This window comes from Vulpes vulpes, chromosome 1 (assembly GCF_048418805.1).
Source record: "Vulpes vulpes isolate BD-2025 chromosome 1, VulVul3, whole genome shotgun sequence".
NCBI lineage: Eukaryota > Metazoa > Chordata > Mammalia > Carnivora > Canidae > Vulpes > Vulpes vulpes.
In genome coordinates this window covers 178,110,573-178,129,594 of record NC_132780.1, presented here as the reverse complement: position 1 = coordinate 178,129,594, position 19,022 = coordinate 178,110,573, and the positions used below count along the sequence as shown (strand labels likewise).

At 46.1% G+C, this 19,022-nt stretch overlaps 1 protein-coding gene across 2 annotated transcripts in view; it reads left to right on the top strand.

Moving 5' to 3' along the window:
- The first annotated feature begins 237 nt into the window (after positions 1 to 237).
- Positions 238 to 19,022, top strand: part of BACH2 (BTB domain and CNC homolog 2) — a 348,520-nt gene continuing 329,735 nt past the window's right edge. Inside the window, exon 1 of one of the 2 annotated variants that reach the window (XM_072737368.1) lies at positions 238 to 782. The gene's annotated coding sequence lies outside the window, so the exon portion shown is untranslated. The remainder of the gene's footprint in view (positions 783 to 19,022) is intronic. The other variant, XM_072737361.1, reaches the window with a different exon arrangement.

Genomic DNA, 19,022 nt, shown 5'->3' with positions numbered 1-19,022 from the left:
CTCTCCACTGCCACCCCTGCCGCCGGCAGCGCCCCCCACCCTCGCCTTTCGGGGGGCCCAGGCGAGTCCCGAGCCCGGCCGGGAGCCGGGGGTCGCCCGCGGCGCGCGGCTGCACAAAGCGGGGAGCGCAGCGGCGGCCGAGGCGCGCCCCCTCCCGCGAGCCGGCCGAGCGCGCGCCGCCCCCGCCCCCGCCCCCGCCCCGGCCCCCGGAGCGCCATTCGCGGAGCCGCTTACGCTAGTCGCCGGGCGTACGGCGCCCCAGCGGCCGGGGAGGTGCGCTGCCCGGCTCCCGTAAAGTTATTGTGAATGGGGAGCGGGTGACGTCAGCGCCGAATGTCAACAATGTAGCGATTGAGAGTGTGGGCGTTCCGGGGAGAGCGCGAGCCGCGCGGCGCGGAGCAAACAGCGCCGAGCCGCCGCCGCCGCCGCCGCCGCCGCCGCCCGAGCAGCAGCAGCAGCAGCAGCAGCAGCAGCGACCGTGCACGCCCGGGCTGCGGCCGCAGCAGCGCCAACGTGAGCGCCCGCCGCCGCCCTCGCCACCCCGCCTGCCCACTCCCGCGGCCGCCCGGCCTCCCCTCGACCCTGCCCCCCCCTCCCCTCCCCCTCCCCGGCGCACTCGGGGGGCTGGGACCCAGCTGCCATGTGATGCGCGTCCTCCGGGTGAGCTCTCGGTGACCCCCGAACCGCCCACCGCGCCGGCTCCCTCGGGGCGGGGGGGCGGCCGCAGGCTGGGAAGACGCTGGGAAGAGGAGGCGGAAAAGGACGCGAAGTTCTCGGGCGAGGTGAGTCCCCGGCCCCGGGTCCCGGGCCCCGGCGCGGCGCGGGGCGGCGCGGGGCGGGGCGGGGCGGGGCGGCGGGGGCAAGTTTGCGGGGGGCGCGGGGGCGCGGAGCCGGCGGGGAAAGCGCGCGGGAGGGGAGTCGCGGCCGCCCGCCGAGCGCGCCCGGCCCGTTTTTGGGGCATTTTCTAGGAACGGGAAGGGGGTGGGAGCCGCGCCGCGCCGCGCCGAACGTGCGCTCTCGCGCCAGGCTGTTTGCGGCGGGCGGGCGCGGCGGCTTTGTATTTTGCTCGCGCCGACGGGTGTTGGGGAGCCGCAGGGGGAGGAGGAGCGGAGGGCGAGGAGTCAGGCGCGGGGAGGGCGGGCTGGGCGGGCTGGGCGGGCGCGCGAGCCGGAGCAGCTGTCAGACCCGCGGCCTGGCCCCCGGCCCCGGCCCCGGCCCCCGAGCCCGGAGCCCGGAGCCCGGAGCCCGGAGCCCGGCGGCCTCCTCCCTGCCCGCGGCGTCGGCGTCCGCGCCCGCGCCCGGGGCTGCTCCGCGGGGACTCGGCCGCCGCGCCTCCGCGCCCAGCTGTCAGGCGCCGCCGTGGGGCGCCGGGACCTCCGCGACTGGCGCGGCGTCCAAGCCCAAGTTCAGGGTCCCGGGGAGAGGCAAGGACCGCGCGGGGCGCTGGGTGGGACCCCCGCCGGCCGGCGGCCGCGTTCTGGGACTGCGCCCCGCCGGCTGCAGCCTGGGGGCTCGCCCGTCGGGCCGGGCCCCCCGCACCCCTGCACCCCTGCACCCCTGCACCCCTGCACCCCCCCGAGCGTGCATGAAATCGGAGTGCAGCGCGCACACCCTCTCCTCCGTCCGCACACCGCAGCCTGCAAGCTCCACCTAGAGCAGGAGTTGACCCCGAGACGCCCCCCCGCCTCCCCACGCCGGGGCTCCCGGTGATGGCCCCGCAGTCCTCGGCCCTCGGCTGGGGGCTCGGCCGCCCGGTGCGGCGGGAGAGGGCGGCGGGCGGCGCTCACGGGCTGCCCCGGCCGCCCGCGAGAGGGGACTCGAGGGAGCATCTGGTCCACCGCGGGCCGGCGGAGGGTTTGCGGGACCTCGAGCCCGGGAGGAGGCGGGCGGAGCGTCTGCCCGCGAAAGGGCCGCGCCCCCTGGGCTCGGGGGTTGGGGACGCGCGGGGTATCCCCAGCACCCTCTGGCGTGTAGGCGAGTTTGACAACTTGGGGGGAAGTTCCGGTGTAGACGCTGCCCGGATGGTTTTGCCTGTGGCCGGAGAAGGCGCGCCTCGCACGCTCTTGCGCCGGGTCCCCGCGGTCGCTGCGAGCCGTGGCCCCGAGAAAGGGGAGGGACGAGGGCGCCCCACCCCCACCCCCACCCCGCCCCACCCCCACCCCCGCCCCGTGCCGAGCCGCAGACGCCCCGCGGGCCCGCGGGGGGCGAGACGCGCGGTCCTCGCGCTTCCCCTCCACCGTCTGGTGCTGCAGAGGCGCCCGGTGTGCACATTTCATCTGTTGAGCCGCTTTCACTCCAAAAGGGCAATTACTCTGGAATAAAAATCCTTTTCTGCCTAGTGGGAACCTTGGCGGAGATGATGCCTAATGAGATATTTTTGCTTTTGTCTGTTTAAGAGTAAAATCAGAGATGTTCACCCTGATAACGGTTTGCTCAGATCATTAAAATGCAGCTTGTAGGAAAGGCTTGTCGGGCTGCGAAGCCCTGGCTGACATGAAGGGAGCTGAGCGTGAAAGGCTGCCACTCTTTTTGGGGGGGAGAGGGCTATTTTGGTGAGGCAGCGGGCGTCTTGCTTCAGATGTGAGGTTTGCCCCACCCTGGTTCCCTGGCAGCTCCCGAGTAAATGGCATTTTTCATTCTTGCAGGTAGCAATAAACGTGAGTCAAAATGACATCTTGTTAGAATTAGTCTTTAGTCTGTAAGAGAGATTGCTAAATTACAGTGTTGCGCTCAAACTGCTCCAGTGAAAGGTCTGTCAGCGTTTCCATTATAGATTCCGTTTTTTCAGGAGTTTATAATTTCACCGCAAAACTTGTGGTGGCTGAGAGGTTTTTCCCTTCCAGGGTTCTGGTTCAGAAAATACATCGATTGCCCAATTCTGTCCTATTTGCTGTTCCCGAAACTTGGAATGCCATTCGGAAGTGTGTGTGTGTGTCTGTGTGTGTGTGTGTGTGTGTGTAGGGGGGGGGGGTCCCCCCAAATGGAATATGCCACCATGGAATAAAGTACTTTTGTTAGAACACACTTTATTTATGCAGAGCAGTATTTTCATTTTTGGATTTTGGAAGGGTTTAGGCTTGACATTTGGTAATCTTAAGTGTGTTAATTCCTCTGGTATCTGTCGATTCTGCAGGTGGATTGAAATGTCAGTTCGTTCTGTATATGCCAGGATTAGAGGCAAGAGCATTCCCCTCATACGTGTGTTTCTGAACTCCTAGCTAAATCATAAATACCCTTGTTTGTTACTTTTCTGCTCTTTGTAGGTTGCATGGCAGGGTCTGCCATAGAAAAGAAGGGCAAAGGCAGACCGGGAGGGAGGGAATCCGAACAACACCCCCCCTCCTCCCCCCACCCCAATTCACTTTTCAGTATCACTAATGCCTGGGAGGAAACCATTTATTCTCTTTCTGTTGAATCATGCCTTTGACTCAGTGTCTTCAGGCAAGTCCCTCACAGTCGCTCACCTCTGGCTGCTGTGTGAGGGGCTTAATTATTTGCAAACTGCCTTGAAATCCCTGGATGAAAGGCACTGCATAAGTGCAAAGTATTGTTATTCAGATATGGAATTTAATGATCCATTACAGTTCATCAGGAAATGCACTTTGCAGTGATGGTAGGAAACGTTTCCACCTGATAGAGGGTAATAATAACTGCTTAAAAGTGGGTTCAGATTACAGATGAGACAATTAACTCTAGCCATGTGCTCTTCAATTTGTTGCAATTCATTTTGTGATCAAAGTGAGTCGCAGAGAGCCAGATGGTCAGGTTCATGTTCAAATCTCTCCTAGGCCAGCCCTTCACTTCTGGGCCCGCTGTCTGCACAGCCGTCGGGACTTATTCATTAGTGCTTGTGAGCTGTTCCTCAGAATGTATGATCGGGGCTCCTGTGATGCCAACAAAAGGGCTCAGGCCAATCTATATTGTTGGGAGCAGTTTAATTTTACTTGGATTAACTCACGCTTAGTGTCTCTGGTTTGGATCCAGCCTTAACAAGGGAGGAGAGAGATCCTAGAGGCTCTCTAGCTCAGCTGTGTGGGGCTTTCACTCCCCTACCTTTTGTACCTCAGATTTCAGGGGGTATGCTATCTGGCTTGTTGTAAATGCAGGCTTCATTGCTGAATGAATGACGGAATACTTAGAGAAATAAATACCCTTCCTGTTTTGCTGAGGGAGTGTGATGTGGGACTAGCTTTGTGGGCATGTGCTTGCTCTGTTGCACCCTCCTCCCCTGCTCAGAAGGATCTCACACTTGGTTGAATCTTCTGTTGTTAATCATCTTGAAATCCTGAATAATTCTTGAAGTCAGAGCCCTTCATTTTCATTTTTCACTCTCCTGGTGAGGAAGAGGGCATAGCATAGAGGGGCAGGCAGCCGCTACTTTGTCTCAGCTTCTTGTTGTCCCCTGAAGCCAGGTAGGAATGGGAGGGAATGCTGGCTTTGTGTTACCATGTCGTCGGATTTATCCACGAGAAGCTGGGTATCTGGACTCTTCTGTAGAATCTCTCATTTTAAATATTAGCTTAACATTTTTTTGAATGTTGAATAAGAATGTGCACAGTAGCTAGAGCTGACCTGCAGGCAGCCTGTCTTCTACCACTGAACTGGCTAAAACATCGTGTTGTTTAATATTTCTGTATCTGGGGACGCCTGGATGGCTCAGAGGTTGAGCGTCTGCCTTTGGCTCAGGTCCTGATCCCAGGATCCCGGATCGGGTTCCGCATCGGGCTCCTTGCAAGGAGCCTGCTTCTCCCTCCACCTATGTCTCTGCCTCTCTCTCTCTCTTTCTCTCTTGTCTCTCATGAATAAATAAATAAAATCTTTTAAGAAAATATTTCTGTATCTGGCTATTTTCTAAAGGCCTGGCACATAATAGATGATTTATGAGTCTCCACCAAGTAAATGGTTATAGCTTTCCAAAAAGTTGAAAGATGCAAGAAAAACAGAATTTGAAATCAACACTGAGTCCCGCTCAGGAATTGATAACTTTCTTTTTGATAGAGAATGCGACATGAAAGGCCAAATGCTTAATGCCATGGGCACCATGTAGTCCTCCGCAGGTAAATAACCCATTGCTTTTGAATAACCTGTGCTCTATTTAGTTGTTATTGACCAGACCGGGTAACTTGGTTGTTTAATGCCTGAGGACCTACATGAGAATTTGACATTGGAGAACACCCACTAAAATAATAGCTGTGATTTATTGAACTCTCATTATATGCCAGGAACAGAATTACCTCCTTTACCCCTTATATCTCACTGACTCCTCAAAGCAGCCCTGTGAAATAGGCATTGTGCCCACTCTACAGAGGAGGAATTTTCTCATTTTATGTTGCAAAGAATTTCATCTGGATGCATTGTGTGTTTTCTTGACTATCTGAAGGTTATTCCCCATCCTATCTTACACAGTCCAGCCATGAGTCAATGACCAGGTGTGAGGTGGGGACCATAGTAAACAGAGGACATGGTTCCTGCTCTCACATACAAGGAACAGAGAACAATTCTGGATGTAACGTCTTTGTCAAAATCTGTGTGTATACAACAAGCACTGCATTTGCCTCCCTGTTCCTCTGCTTTTCCTTTTTTTTTTTTTTTTAAGATTTTATTTGTTTATTCATGAGAGACAGAGAGAGAGAGAGGCAGGAAGAGACATAGGCAGAGGGAGAAGCAGGCTCCATGCAAGAAGCCCGATGTGGGACTCGATCCTGGGACCGTGGGATCACACCCTGAGCTGAAGGCAGATGCTCAACCGCTGAGCCACCCAGATGTCCCTCCTCTGCTTTTCCTAACTGAATGTTAAAGAAGCTCCAGTGACATAGGACCCTACCAGAGGCACTAAAAGATCAGAAGCCAAGGCTGGTTGTAAAAATTTGCATTTGAGGGGAAAAGAAGATAAACTTCTGGCTTAGCTGGAGCCCCATTGGGCAAAGCAGCACTAAGTCCTTGGGAATGACAAAAAATTGCTCTTGTTTTGTCAGTGGCAGTGACCTAGTTCTGGCCCATCTTTAAATTTTATGTAAATATTTACAAATCGTTCAAGTCCAAACTGAAACCTGCTGTGAACTAAACATTTTGTAAATTCAGAGAGATTGCCCACAACATTTTTTTCTTTTGGTCTAATACATTTCATAGAAAAGTAGTTTTCTTGCCAATTCAGTGTTTTTCCTTTTACTTTTTTGTCTTTTTGTTTGTTTGTTTGTTTCTTGCTAATTTCAAATGTCTACCTAAAACTGAAACCTAATCTTACCATCAGCATGCTGCTCAGCTTCCCTAAAGCTGGAAGTATCCTCAGAAATCACTACTCTGTCCTTTTCAAGGACCATTTCTTTTTTAAAGAATATGGAAATTGAACCTTGTCCTCCTAGTGGCACTACTTCACAGGAGGCAGGAATTTTGCCTTTGTTTTTCCTTGAGCTATTTTTTTTCCAAAATAATAAATCTCCCCAATCTGAAAGCATTTCACGTACTCGTTCATTCTAGTCATTGGAATTACAGCCAAAATGTCTATCAGTCTTCCCCCAGTGACTTCATAATCATCATTTCTTCAGCATATTCCCCTGGTTAACTTCTCTTTTGTTCTTAGCCTGATAGTCCATTGTCCTTTGGTTCTGAGATATGTCATTTCCCCTCCCTGACCTTTTTGTTCATCTCCCAAAGGCTGTAGGACGCACTGCTGATATCCCTAAGAGCTGGCGCTTGGTTGCTAGCTCCCTCCTATCTTTGTGTCAGTTTTGTCTTCCTCTTCCCAAGCATTTAAATATCCACTGTCCAGCACTCCCATTCTTCTCATAATTGTTTTCCTTTGTCCCCGAGTCTACAGCTAGCGTATGACAAACTCCAGGTTCGTTTCAGAAGAAATCTTTTTGAGTGTCCAGGTCCTCCGTCAATTCTAGTCTTGCACTTACCCTTCTCTTCTTTCTCTCCTGTCATTTTCCACAGATGCTTCAGGAGTTCCCTCAGGACTCTGCATGAGTGTCACTCAGAAGGCTTATTAGATTGTGACTTTGGAGTTTAAAGTTGGGAGAGCCCGGAGTGGTTATCCCCATTCTATAAGTAGGAAAGCAAGGTGAAGGTGGGTACTTAGCAAGTCTCCTTGGTATCCCGGGAGTCACACATGATTGGCAGTTTTTATTTTCTTCCCATTCTGTATTTTCTTGATCAACAAAACCACTTGGATGCAACTAAACAGGCCAAGAGTTCATAGTGTTAGGTGATCAGAGTGCTTAAGGGGAGCAAATGCACTCCTGGTTCCCTGTTCTAGTGAAGAATGGCATCAAATAGGGGAGATGACAGGGCACCTGGGTGGCTCAGTAGGTTAAGCATCCAACTCTTGATTTCCTTCAGGTCATGATCTCAAGGTGGTGAGGTCAGCCAGCATCAGGCTCCTTGCTCAGCGGGGAGCCAGTTTGAGATTCATTCCCTCTCCTTCTGCCCCTTCCCTGTGTGTGTGTGTGTGTGTGTGTGTGTGTATGTGCGCGCACATTCACATGCACATGCTTTCTCTCTTTCTAAAATAAATAAATCTTAAAAAAGTAGGAGAGATGACATTAATTAGGTAGTGACAGATCACCCACTACATGTTCTGTGAAGGAAAGGTATTCCATGCAGCAGAGGGTGTAATTGGGGGATTTCACCAGATTAGGAAGTTGGGGTAGCCCTCCCTGAGGAATTATGGAGTGAAATGCCATCAGGGCCAAGCTGAAATTTCTGGCTTGCTGTTTCCTCATAGCCTCCTAATCCTATTAATTCACTACTATCTTTGGCCCTTTGGAGTATTGCATAAACCATGATATAACCCTTGGGGCCATTTTGGCAAATAATGGTTCCTGTATACAGAGTCCAGAATTGATTTATTTACTTGTGTCTTTAGAACCTGATAAAAACAGAATTGTTAATTGCCAAAAATGTGGTTTGTTTTCATACTTGGAAAAAAATTCAAGGTGGCATTTTTATTTTGAACATACTTTGAGTCATTCTTTTTTTTTTTTTTTAAGATTTTATTTATTTATTCATGAGAGACAGAGAGAGAGAGGCAGATACACAGGCAGAGGGAGAAGCAGGCTCCATGATGCGGGGAACCCAATTTAGGGGACTGGATCCTGGGACCCCAGGATCACACCCTGAGCCAAAGGCAGACACTCAACTGGTGAGCCACCCAGGTGTCACTTTGGGTCATTCTGACATTAAAATGATTAGAAGTTACTCAGACATCCCTCTCAGTTGGCTGGTATGTGTGTGACACCTAGGCAGGGGTCTTTAGTGAAAATGTGAGGCCAGCTTCTGTGTGAAACCCCTGCTTATTAGCTCAGAGCAAGTTTCCAGCCTCTGTAGACGAAGAAGGATTATTTAGACTATTCTTAGCACAATTTAGAAGTTTTGACAGTATCTATATTTATTTTAATTTAAAGCATTTTTAAAAATATTTGTTTTAGAGAAAGAGTGTACAAGTGGGGGGAGAGGCAGAGGCAGAGGGAGAGAGAGAATACATAAGCAAACTCCCTGCTGAGCGCAAAGCCCCACTTGGGTCTTGATCTGAGATCTCTTGAGATCATGACCTGAGCCAAAACCAAGAATTGGTGCCTCCATAGACTGACTGAGCCACGCAGGTGCCCCAACAGTATCTTTTTAAAACATATTACCGTACTATCTGCTAAAATTCTTTTTCTTTGATGATAGCTAACCTATGTTGGGAGCTTCCTATTTGTGTTACTCATATTAACTCATTAAATCCTTTTAACAATCCAGAGCTAGGTGTGATCATTAGAAGCTGAGGTACAGATGTCACCCAGCTAATGAGAGGTAGAGCTGGTATTGGAAACTAGGTGTCTGAGGCTAGAGCCTGTTCTCTTAACCACCTATGCTATTTTGCCCCCCTCCCCCTCTCCCCTACTTTTCTTTTTTGCTCTCTAGCAAAAGTTCTCAGAAGTGGAAGTATAGGCCAACTCACTCTGAAATATTGGATTATTTTGTTGATGCCTATTTGAAAGATAAAATAGAAAAATAATGTGTCAGGGAACTTCAGTGAATGTTAGTTTTGTGTTTCATATGATTCACTTTCTAATAATTTCATTCCTCAGGTCTAATGAAATAGAATTTCATTCCTCTGGTCCATTTGGGGATCAGAGAGCACAAGTGGTGATCTAAAGACAAGGGAAGAACTAGACAAAGAACATGAATCCCATGGCTCTGTCCCCAGGATTTTCTTACAGTTCAAGCTTCTGCCTTTTGTTAAGTGATGACTTTGTTTTTATCTTTTCTTTTCTTTCTTTCTTTCTTTCTTTCTTTCTTTCTTTCTTTTCTTTTCTTTTCTTTTCTTTTCTTTTCTTTTCTTTTCTTTCTTTCTTTCTTTTCTTTTCTTTTCTTTTCTTTTCTTTTCTTTTCTTTTCTTTTCTTTTCTTTCTTTTCTTTCTTTTCTTTCTTTCTTGATATAGGAAAGGTGAAAGAAACCATTTCTATAATAGGTTTCTTTCTACCCAGGTGGAAGAATTTCATCTAGAACCAAATCCGTTAGAGCTCCTAATTAGAAATATTAGCTACTAGTAGCAGATAAAAGCAGGTAACCTTTGCTCTCATTCTAGTCAATTTCAGGAAGAGATTATCTTGCCAGATTAGCATGTTGCAACTCTCAACTGGGGATTTGAATGGTTTTAAAGGACTCAGCTAGGCAGTTGGTTTGGCAGTGACCTGATCACCCCGGTTAGCAGGGTCATTGTTGAGAATGCTGACTCAGCTCTGCCCTGGGATGGTCATCCAACTTGTCTTCCTTAGTCAAGAGGCATCATTCTTGGGAGCCGCTGGAACATCAAGCATACATTTGAAGCTCAATTTGGAAAATGATCTAGCGTATGAATGTATTGTGCTTATTTTTCAGTATTTAGTTCAAATTTTGGAGATGGCTAAGTGAGGAGATGCTTAGTGTGTCACTGTTGGAGGTTTTAAGTGATTAAAAAAATCAAGCAGATGAGTGCATAAAGATTTCTATGCAAACAATGATGAGCTTAAATTAAAGCTGCTGATTTCGTGTGAGAATTACTTGCATTGATTTGTAGAATATCTATATGGGTTCAAGATTCCATATTATGCAAATGAATGAGCCCTGAAGAGTCAAACTGTGAAAAAAATGAAATTAACTATAAAGATATTATTACCCATTCAGCAAGTGGAAAATGCAGACATACTTAGAGTTAACCCTTACTTTTCATATATCTCCTTGGGAAGATCAGTGTCAGGGATGATGATCCTTTCTGCAGTTGTAAAGCCAGGCAAGGTTTGCTGTCAGTTCTTCCACAGTCCTCTTTCCAACCTTCTGACTCCATCCTATGCTGCTTTGCAGCCACCAGTACCCTTAACTAGTCTTCTTGTTCCCTTTCAGAACCAACCTAAGAAAGGGATTTTATGAAACTAGTTTTACTATGGTATAAATAATAGCATACCTGGTACCATTACTTCTTTCTGAAGCATCAGCATATTAATAGGAGACAAAGCCAAAGAAGTGAAATTCTGTAGATGGAAATGGTTAAGATTTCACATGCTTGTAAGCTGGTTATGGGAGGACATCTCTGAGTGGAGAGAGGGCTGTTTATAAGTCAACCCTCGATAGAGAATATAGATAAGCACATTAGAGGATAAAAACCACTGTAATATTAAAACTATAAAGGACCAATGATTTTTAATGTTATAATACATTTGTCAGGGACACCTGGGTTGCTGGCTCAGTGGTTGAGTGTGATCCCAGGATCCAGGATCAAGTCCCACATCAGACTCCCTGCGAGGAACCTGCTTCTACCTCTGTGTCTCTGCCCCTCTCTCTTTGTGTCTCGAATGAATGAATGAATGAATGAATAAATAAATAAGTACATTTGTCAGTGAACATCACCTTCCTCCTGCCAAATACTAGATCCGATTACATAACCTGTGTAACAAGATGGTATGTTATTTGACATTTAAACAGAGCTTCAGGGGAAAGCCACATGGTTTATAATTAGGAATGTTTGTCATTCAGTAGCAGTTAACCCAAAATACTCTGTTATCCCTAAATGTTGCATTTTAGGAGGCAAAAAAAGCAATGGACCCCACTCAGCTGCCTCCCGACCCTACTTTATTACTGAGAATTGAGTTGATACATTTAAAAACTGTCCTATGCTACTAGCAGGGTAATGGATGTTTGGAGAAGTTGATTGACTAATGAAACCATGCTTATTTTAGGTAGACATGTTGCTTGCTAAATACTCAGTCATGGAGTTGCACTGCCTTGCCTGGTACCCCTCCCCCAAGGTAACCTCCTCCAGCAACCATGCTATGTTGAGTTGATGGCGCCATCTAGTGCCAATCTATGGAACTGTCCTGCTGGACTTGTTCTTCCTTTGCTGGGCGGAGAGTACCCCTCTCTGGGAGTACACTGCACTGTGGGGCCCTTTCTCTAATTCCTACCTTTCCTCTGTCTTCAGAGTTTAGTTATACCCTAATGCCTTCTTTTCTCCATAACTCCATTTCCTTCTCTTCCTCATTCACTAGTATCCGCTTTTTGTAGCCTTTCTTCCATTTTCTCTTCCAACTCTTGTTCATTCTTTTTTGAAGAAAAAAAAAATCGGTGCTCACAACTGATAAAGATTTTTCTAAAGATACGTTATGCCAAAGTAAGAGAATGCCTTGCATTTTAAAGTGAAATTAATCCTTTAAACCATGTTAAAAGAACCAAAGTGAAACGAAAGACAAAGTCCAAAAATCTTATTTAGAAAGACTATCCCCTTATCTTCCTCTTATTAGATGCCTCCTCAAAAGTAGTCAGTCAAGAAGGTGGTTTGTTTGTTTTTAATTGGTTTTGGAACTATTGTTATAGTATTACTTTCTCTTTCTAAATTGCAAATTTAACCTCTCACCCGTATTTTACATTCAAGACAGTTCCGTGGACTATTCTGGAACACTATCTCACTGGCATGCATGACATTGTCTCTATGGAAAAATGTGTTCCAAGTTCCAGACCACCAGGTTTCCTGTAGATTTTTGGGTCTTGTATTAAATGAGAGAAGAGAGATGAAAGACGTGTAGGACAAACCTGAGATGTAATTACCCTACAACGTTTGTGGGATCTGAATTAGTGTACAGGTTTAAGTCTCCCACATCAAACAGTAGATTTTAAATTTCCACTTATGTTAAGCATCTTGATATTGTGGGTTTGAAAGTAAGTCCCCTCTGAAAAACAGGAACTGTGCTTGTCTGTTACCAGTTTTTTTGTGGTCAATATGGCAACTATTTTGATTTTTCAGAAGGGAGGAAAAGCAGTTAAATCCAGTTAAAATTAAAACCAGTTAAAATTAACTGGCTTGTGAGATTTGAATGCAGCTGTTCCACACATCACAACACTGACAGTGAGTTGTTTGTTTATTACCACTATTAATTATTACTAGTCGTTGCTACTTTTTTGAGCAGTGGCATATAGATTATTTATATTTTTGGTGTAACCTTGGAAAATAGAACTGCAAGGGTAGAGAGGTTCCTGTTTGCTAATTTGCATGTACCTTGTTTTGATTTTTGCTGGGTAGGTGTGTGCACCTTATGTATGCAAGAGTAATTTAGCATGTCAGCAGTTTCCTACCAGAAGCGCTTGCTGACTCATGCAGCTGTTGCGGCACTCAGCTGGCCACACTGTAAACTGCCCACAGTACCAGTGCTGTCCTTGGAGAGCACCCGGGCTGTTGAGCGGCTGGCAGGCTATTTTCAGATCTGTAGTCATTGCTGAGCTGGGTTCCCTTCTTCCAACAGCCAATCATATCCTTTGCATTGTAGGGTAGGCTGTTGGGCATATTCCTACCTTTGTAGAGGCTGCCTAAGAATCACGGCATTTCTGGGAGTCCCTCAGGAGAATGGCTTTTTTCCCCTTCATTTTAGTTTTCTGGGATTCTTTAAGGGAAGAAGGGTAAGGGGATGATATTAAGGGAAAAGATAGATGCTATTATTTTTTTTCCCTTGCGCTAGAAAGAACTTTCATAAACCTTTAACATAGGTTTACTTAGTGTAAATGAAACCTGACCTACTTCTCCCACCGTGAGGAGTGTTGTTGTGCCTTCAGGGGGAAGGTAAGAGAGTGGGTGCTCAGTGGCTGGCCTGACACGGTTTTGTGTGGTTCAACCCCTCAAGTGATGACAGAGTTTGTTTATATCTGTTGCATGTTATTAACGTTATATATATATATATATATACATATATATACACACACACACATACACAACAACCTGACCTAAGGTCATTTTAAATCTGGCATATATTTTCAAAGATGGTTTCACTGTTTGTTTTTGGAGTTCAGTTCTGCTTATTTTCATCAGAAAGTGTGAAATGTTACTTTTTTGAGGTTTCTAAATAAACTTCCTTTTGCAGATACAAGTTGATCAGATCAACCTAAACCATCTTGAGAAGGGTGAATAACTTGAGATCAGGTGGGGAAGGAAAGCTTTGCACATCCTTGAGGAGTTCTCCTTTTTTTTCTTTTTTCTTTTTTTTTTTTAGCTTCAGTAAGCATTGTGAAGCAGCTTTGACCAGTAATAAAGAAAAAACCAAGCCACAGTGACTGTGTGTAACATGATGTTGATGGAAGTTCTTGGTTTCCGCCGATACAAATGACTCATCAGTATCAATAGAATTGTGACTTCTAATAATAACACAGTGCAAGACCTTCACAACATGTGGTTTTAGCCTAGCTGTTAGTGAAAGGTTGGAAAATATTAGTTTGAGCATTTTTTTTTCTGATCTCATGATTTCACCCAAGTATAAAGTTGTTTTTTGTAGGTGTGATGATCACACTCTTGTTTTTTCATCTTAGTGTTTTTAGTTTCATTATGACCACATAGCCAAAGTCAGATCATTTCATCGTTTAGAAATCTGTGTAGTAAGCATCTCCTGTCAGGGCTGTGTTTTGAGGGAAATGTGGCTGAAAAGCAAATCCTCCCTGAACAGAGAAAGGAAAAAACTGGTACCCACTACACTCCACGGAGCTGCTTGCCTCCTACACAGCGTCTACTATGGAGGGCTGTGGTATTGCTGACTAGCCCTGTTGCTGCGTGAGTCATCGTCAAAGGATTCCAAGAGGAAGGTTAACAGAAAATGCGAGTCAGAGGAAAGAGCAGAGTGCAGTAGGGGCACTTATCACAGGAGGAAGGGCCTTGCCTCCCTTCCCTGGTCAAGGGGCTGCCCGGAAGACCCTGAACATCATGGGGAGGGCCAGGGCGTGTTTACACAGTGCCGCCTATTTACTTGCGTCTGTCCATCTGAGCATTCTTGTTTTCCTGTTTAGTTTTGGTTTGTTTTGCCTGTAGTTTGGCCAGACCATCCAGGATCGTTATCTTAGCTGTGTACCACAGCGGTCTTACCCAAGAAGAGCCTTTCCTTTTTGCCTGTTGTAAGACAAGCAACTGAATTTGTAGAATTTCTAGTTTTTTTTTTCTTCCCAAACCTCATCTTTAGAAAGGTTCTGTCGTTTGTTTCCTAGTGATTTTTGCCATGTTAGCTTTGTTGCGGGAAATAAACGCTTAGAGGAAGCACAAAATTAGAATTTTATTAGTTCAAATTTTGTGTCAATCTTGCCTTTTTCATATTACGTTGTAGACAGATTTTTTTTTTCTGGTCTCCCGCCATTTTACCAATATTTTGGGATTTTAACACTAGTACCTCCAATATTTACAAATATTTTGGGATTTTAACACTAGTACACTAGTGTTACATGCTTTTATCCTTGTGTCTTGATACTCTATGTAGTTTCCTTTTGGGCCCCTTTTACTTTCCCTCTTTTGGCACATATCTGCATTTCTTTCTGTGAGCACTCCCTTCTTTTTGCTTGTTCTCTGAGATTCTTCTCCTGCTTGCTTGCTCACACCCCTTTTTCACACCTGGGCACGTACATACACATGCATGCCTAATTACCTATTTCCATGTACACCCATGTGTGCATACATGCACCTACACGATGCTCCTCTCTGACCCTGGTCTCTTGCTCGTGGAGACCCCCACAGTGGCCTCAGCTGCTGCTACTGTTGCCATCCTTGCCAGCAGCCTGTTTCTGGAAGAGGTTATTCAGGTGGGAAGGAAATCAGGAGAGTCGGAACTGACTTCCTACCTGCTACTGAGAATGCATCCTGGGAAGGAGGCCACATTTTGAGAAACCAGGAAAAGGCCCAAAGGAGGCCCCAGCTTCAGAAGCCAGAGCGTCTGCCTTTGGCTCAGGTCATGATCCTGGGGTCCTGGGATCGAGTCCCACATTGGGCTCCCCACAGAGAGTCTGCTTCTCCCTCTGCCTATGTCTCTGCCTCTCTCCGTGTGTCTCTCATGAATAAATAAATAAAATCTTAAAAAAAAGAAGCCAGGCTGCAGATGCCAGGCTCAGGGAAGTGGGCAAAGGAAGATGAGAGGTTGAGATGGTTCTGTCACCCAGCCTTAAGTTTGAGAATCCCCATGGTGTCAGAAATGCATCTAGATGGGGTGGGGTAGCTGAGAGAAATAGGGGGAGGAAGAAGCCCAGAATCCAGAGTGTGAAAGAGAACTGGAATCTTTGAATGGCGTTCTGGCTGTCAATATGCTTGTACAGCCTGCCTGCTCTGTGGGAACAGGCAGGAAAATCCATAGGACACATAGTAAGGAGTAGCTCTATCACATTAGCCTCAGGCTCTCTCCCACGCCTTAAGGGAGACCTTCCCTGACACCCCATGAAGTGCAGGGACCGCCTTCCTTCTCAGGTGTCCCACTCCTTTCCTTTCCTTCTTTTTCTCCAAAGATTTTATCACCTGACATCCTATATGTGTTGCTTGCTTGTTTATTGTCTTCCTTGTGACATAAGCTCAGGAGTTAGTGTTTCCTCTGGTCGCTGAGGTACTGCCAGTACCTGGGAAAGTGTCTGGCACTCGGGATGCTCAGTGAATATGTATTTATTGAATGAATGAATGAATGAATTCACTGACTTTCCCTCTTTAAAAATCACCTACGACTTCTTGCTGCCCACAGAGGTCTGAACTCCATGACAGAATATTTGGAACTTCTCATAACCTATTCCCACCCTCCCATTTCAGATGTCTTTTTAATTTTTATTATTATTATTATTTTTTTTACCAGTGTTAACTTCATTTTGACTTCAGTTAAATGCTTCTTGAACCAATTCATGTTTTTATTTTGTACAATTTCCTAATGTATGAATCACATATGTTGATGCAAGTTTTTAAAATTTATCCTAAAATTACTTCTTAGACAAATCAGTACTTATGAGAATTAACTGTTTGTGGATAACTCTCTTAGGCACAGAATATGGTATGTGGGATACAATATCAGTATAAAGTATGGTCCCTGTTTATAGGAAAATTGTTTTATCTTGGAAATGACACATATAAACATGAAGCATTTGGAGTACAGTGCATGGTAGTATGTGATGAAGGGCAAGAGTGAGTAATAGAGATAAATATGGTAGGAGTTGGGAGAAAAGAGTCAGCAAGGATTGGAGGGTGGGGAAACTTAAAAAGGAGGAGTTGGATCTGTATATGTCCTTAAAATATTTGGGGATTTACTGAAGTGGTCTTTAATTCCCTACTTGATACCTCCACAATTTTATAGATGCCAGGTCAGCTTTATTGTTCATACTGTCCATATCGATATTCCTTTCTTGACCATTGTTAGGATGTAATGAATGGGGTTGCCTGGTTGGGGGGGGGGGGGCTCAGTCAGTTAAGCATCTGAGTCTTGGTTTCACCTCAGGTCATGGTCACTTGGGTTGTGAGATCAAGCCCTATGTCAGGCTCTGAGCTCAGTGGGGACTCTGCTTGAAGATTCTCTCCCTCTGTCCTTCCCCATCTCACATACATGCATGCTCTCTCTCTGAAATAGATCAATAAATCTTTTTTTAAAAATGGAAAAAAAATAAAAATAAAAAATGGAATGAGTGGAGGGATATGAAGGATTCTAAGTGCAAACATGCAAAATTCTCCTATAATAGTACAAGAAGTTTAAAATGTATCAGGAGTCCTTCCCTTTCATTGTTTGAGAAAAATGTGCATAGAAATTCTGTCACTAAAACATGAACACAAACCTTTTGGGAAAGGTGAGAATAGAATCCCGAGCCTACCTTGTCCTGCAGACACATTGAAGCAACAGCTACATTATGCAGCTAACTCTGAAAACAACTTGAAGATTGGCAGAACATATATTCCACAACTAACTGTAGAGAGGAGGCCACATCAAAAAGGGTAGGAGGGGTAGAAATGCGGTTAGGAACCAAACCCTTGGCACAACTCACTGCAAACAGGAGGGATGACATAAGCAAGGGGGTTCAGACTCCACACTGGCCCTGAGGACCCACACTGGGCAGATAAATCCCCATAATATCTGGGTTCAAAAATCAGGAGGCTTAACTCTGGGAGAACCAAAAGGTGATAGGAAACAGAGTTCTTGCCTTTCAAGAGCCAGCACATTAAATAACTTAGTCTGAGACATAGCACAGCAGTGGCAGTTTGAAAGTGCCAGGGATATACCTGAAGGAGGTTTATTGACTAATCTCAGGATGTGTGCCAGCGGAGTGGGGATCTGCAGGGGATTTCTATGTAAACAAAAATGCTAGCAGGCACCATTTTTCTAGGCCTTCTTCAGCCTAGATAACCAGACACTTGTAGGAGCCAACCAGTTCTGACACTATCCCTCTACCTTGCTAGCACCATGAGCCCCACCCTGGTATTCTCCTGCTGACCTGTCCCACCCAGCCTATCTACTTTAGCAGGGATCCCTCCAAAATGGCTACTGCTTCATCATGCCTAATAGGCAGCCCTGGCTGGGACTCTTGCTTTTTCAAAGTGACTGCTGCCTTAGGAAGGAGGGAGAAACCCCCACATACCCAAAGGCCCATAGTTCCTGCAGCCAGACTCTTAGCTGCTCAGAGAGCAAGCCCTGACCTTCAGTGTGCCTGCAGCTGGGGTAGAGAAGCTAACTGCAGACAGGGTGAGTGCCAGCCCTGTCCACCAATGAGCCTATAGCCAAGCCTCTCAACAGTCAGGGAGAAAACCCTGTGCAGTGTACCCACAGTGAACATAGGAAATCATTGCAGCCAATTAGGCCAAAAGCAGCTCAGCCTTAACAGGAGAGAACATTCAGTCCACGCAGGGGCCACTTTTAGATACCTAGTTCTGGGGACCAGGGGGGATTGCACTACTGGGCATCACAAGACCTCTGTTAGACAAGGCCACTACTTCCAGGACCAGGAGATGTAGCTGACCTACTTAGTACATAGAAACAAATGCAGAGAGTTAGACAAAATGAGACAAAGGAATATGTCTCAAATTTAAAAACAAGAAAAAGTCACGGGATATGAGCTAAATGAAACAGAGGTGGAGTTCAAAGTTACTGTCATAGAGATAGTCCCTGGATTGAGAAAAGAGTGGGTGAATTCAGAACTTCAATAAAGAGATAGAAAATACAAAAAAAAAAAAAAAAAAAAAAGAACCAGTCAGAGCTGAAGAATTCAGAACTTAAATGAGAAATTACTCTAGAGGGAATTAGCAACAGATTAGAGGATGCAGAACAGATCAGCAATCTGGAACAAGGATTATGGAGAGCAACCATGCTGAACAGCAAAAAGAAATAGAAATAATAAAAATGAGAAAAGGTTAAGAGAACTCTGTGACATCATCAAGTGTAATACCATTCACATTACAGGGATTTCAGATGGAGAAGACATAGACAGGAGACCAGAAAACTTATTTGAAGTAATAAAAACTGAAGATTTTCCTAATCTGGGGAAGGAAACAGACACTAGGAAGCAAAGATATTCCCTAACGAGATGAATTCAAAGAGGTCCACACCAAGACACATAATAATTACACTGGCTAAAAGTAATGATAAAAAGGGGATCTTAAAAGCAGCAGGAGAAAAGGAAAGTTACATACAAGAGAAATCCTCTAGTGCTCTTGGCTGATTTTTTAACAGAAATTTTGGAGGCCGGAAGAGAGTAGCATGATATATTTCAAGTCCTGAAAGGAAAAAACCTACAATCAAGAATACTCTAC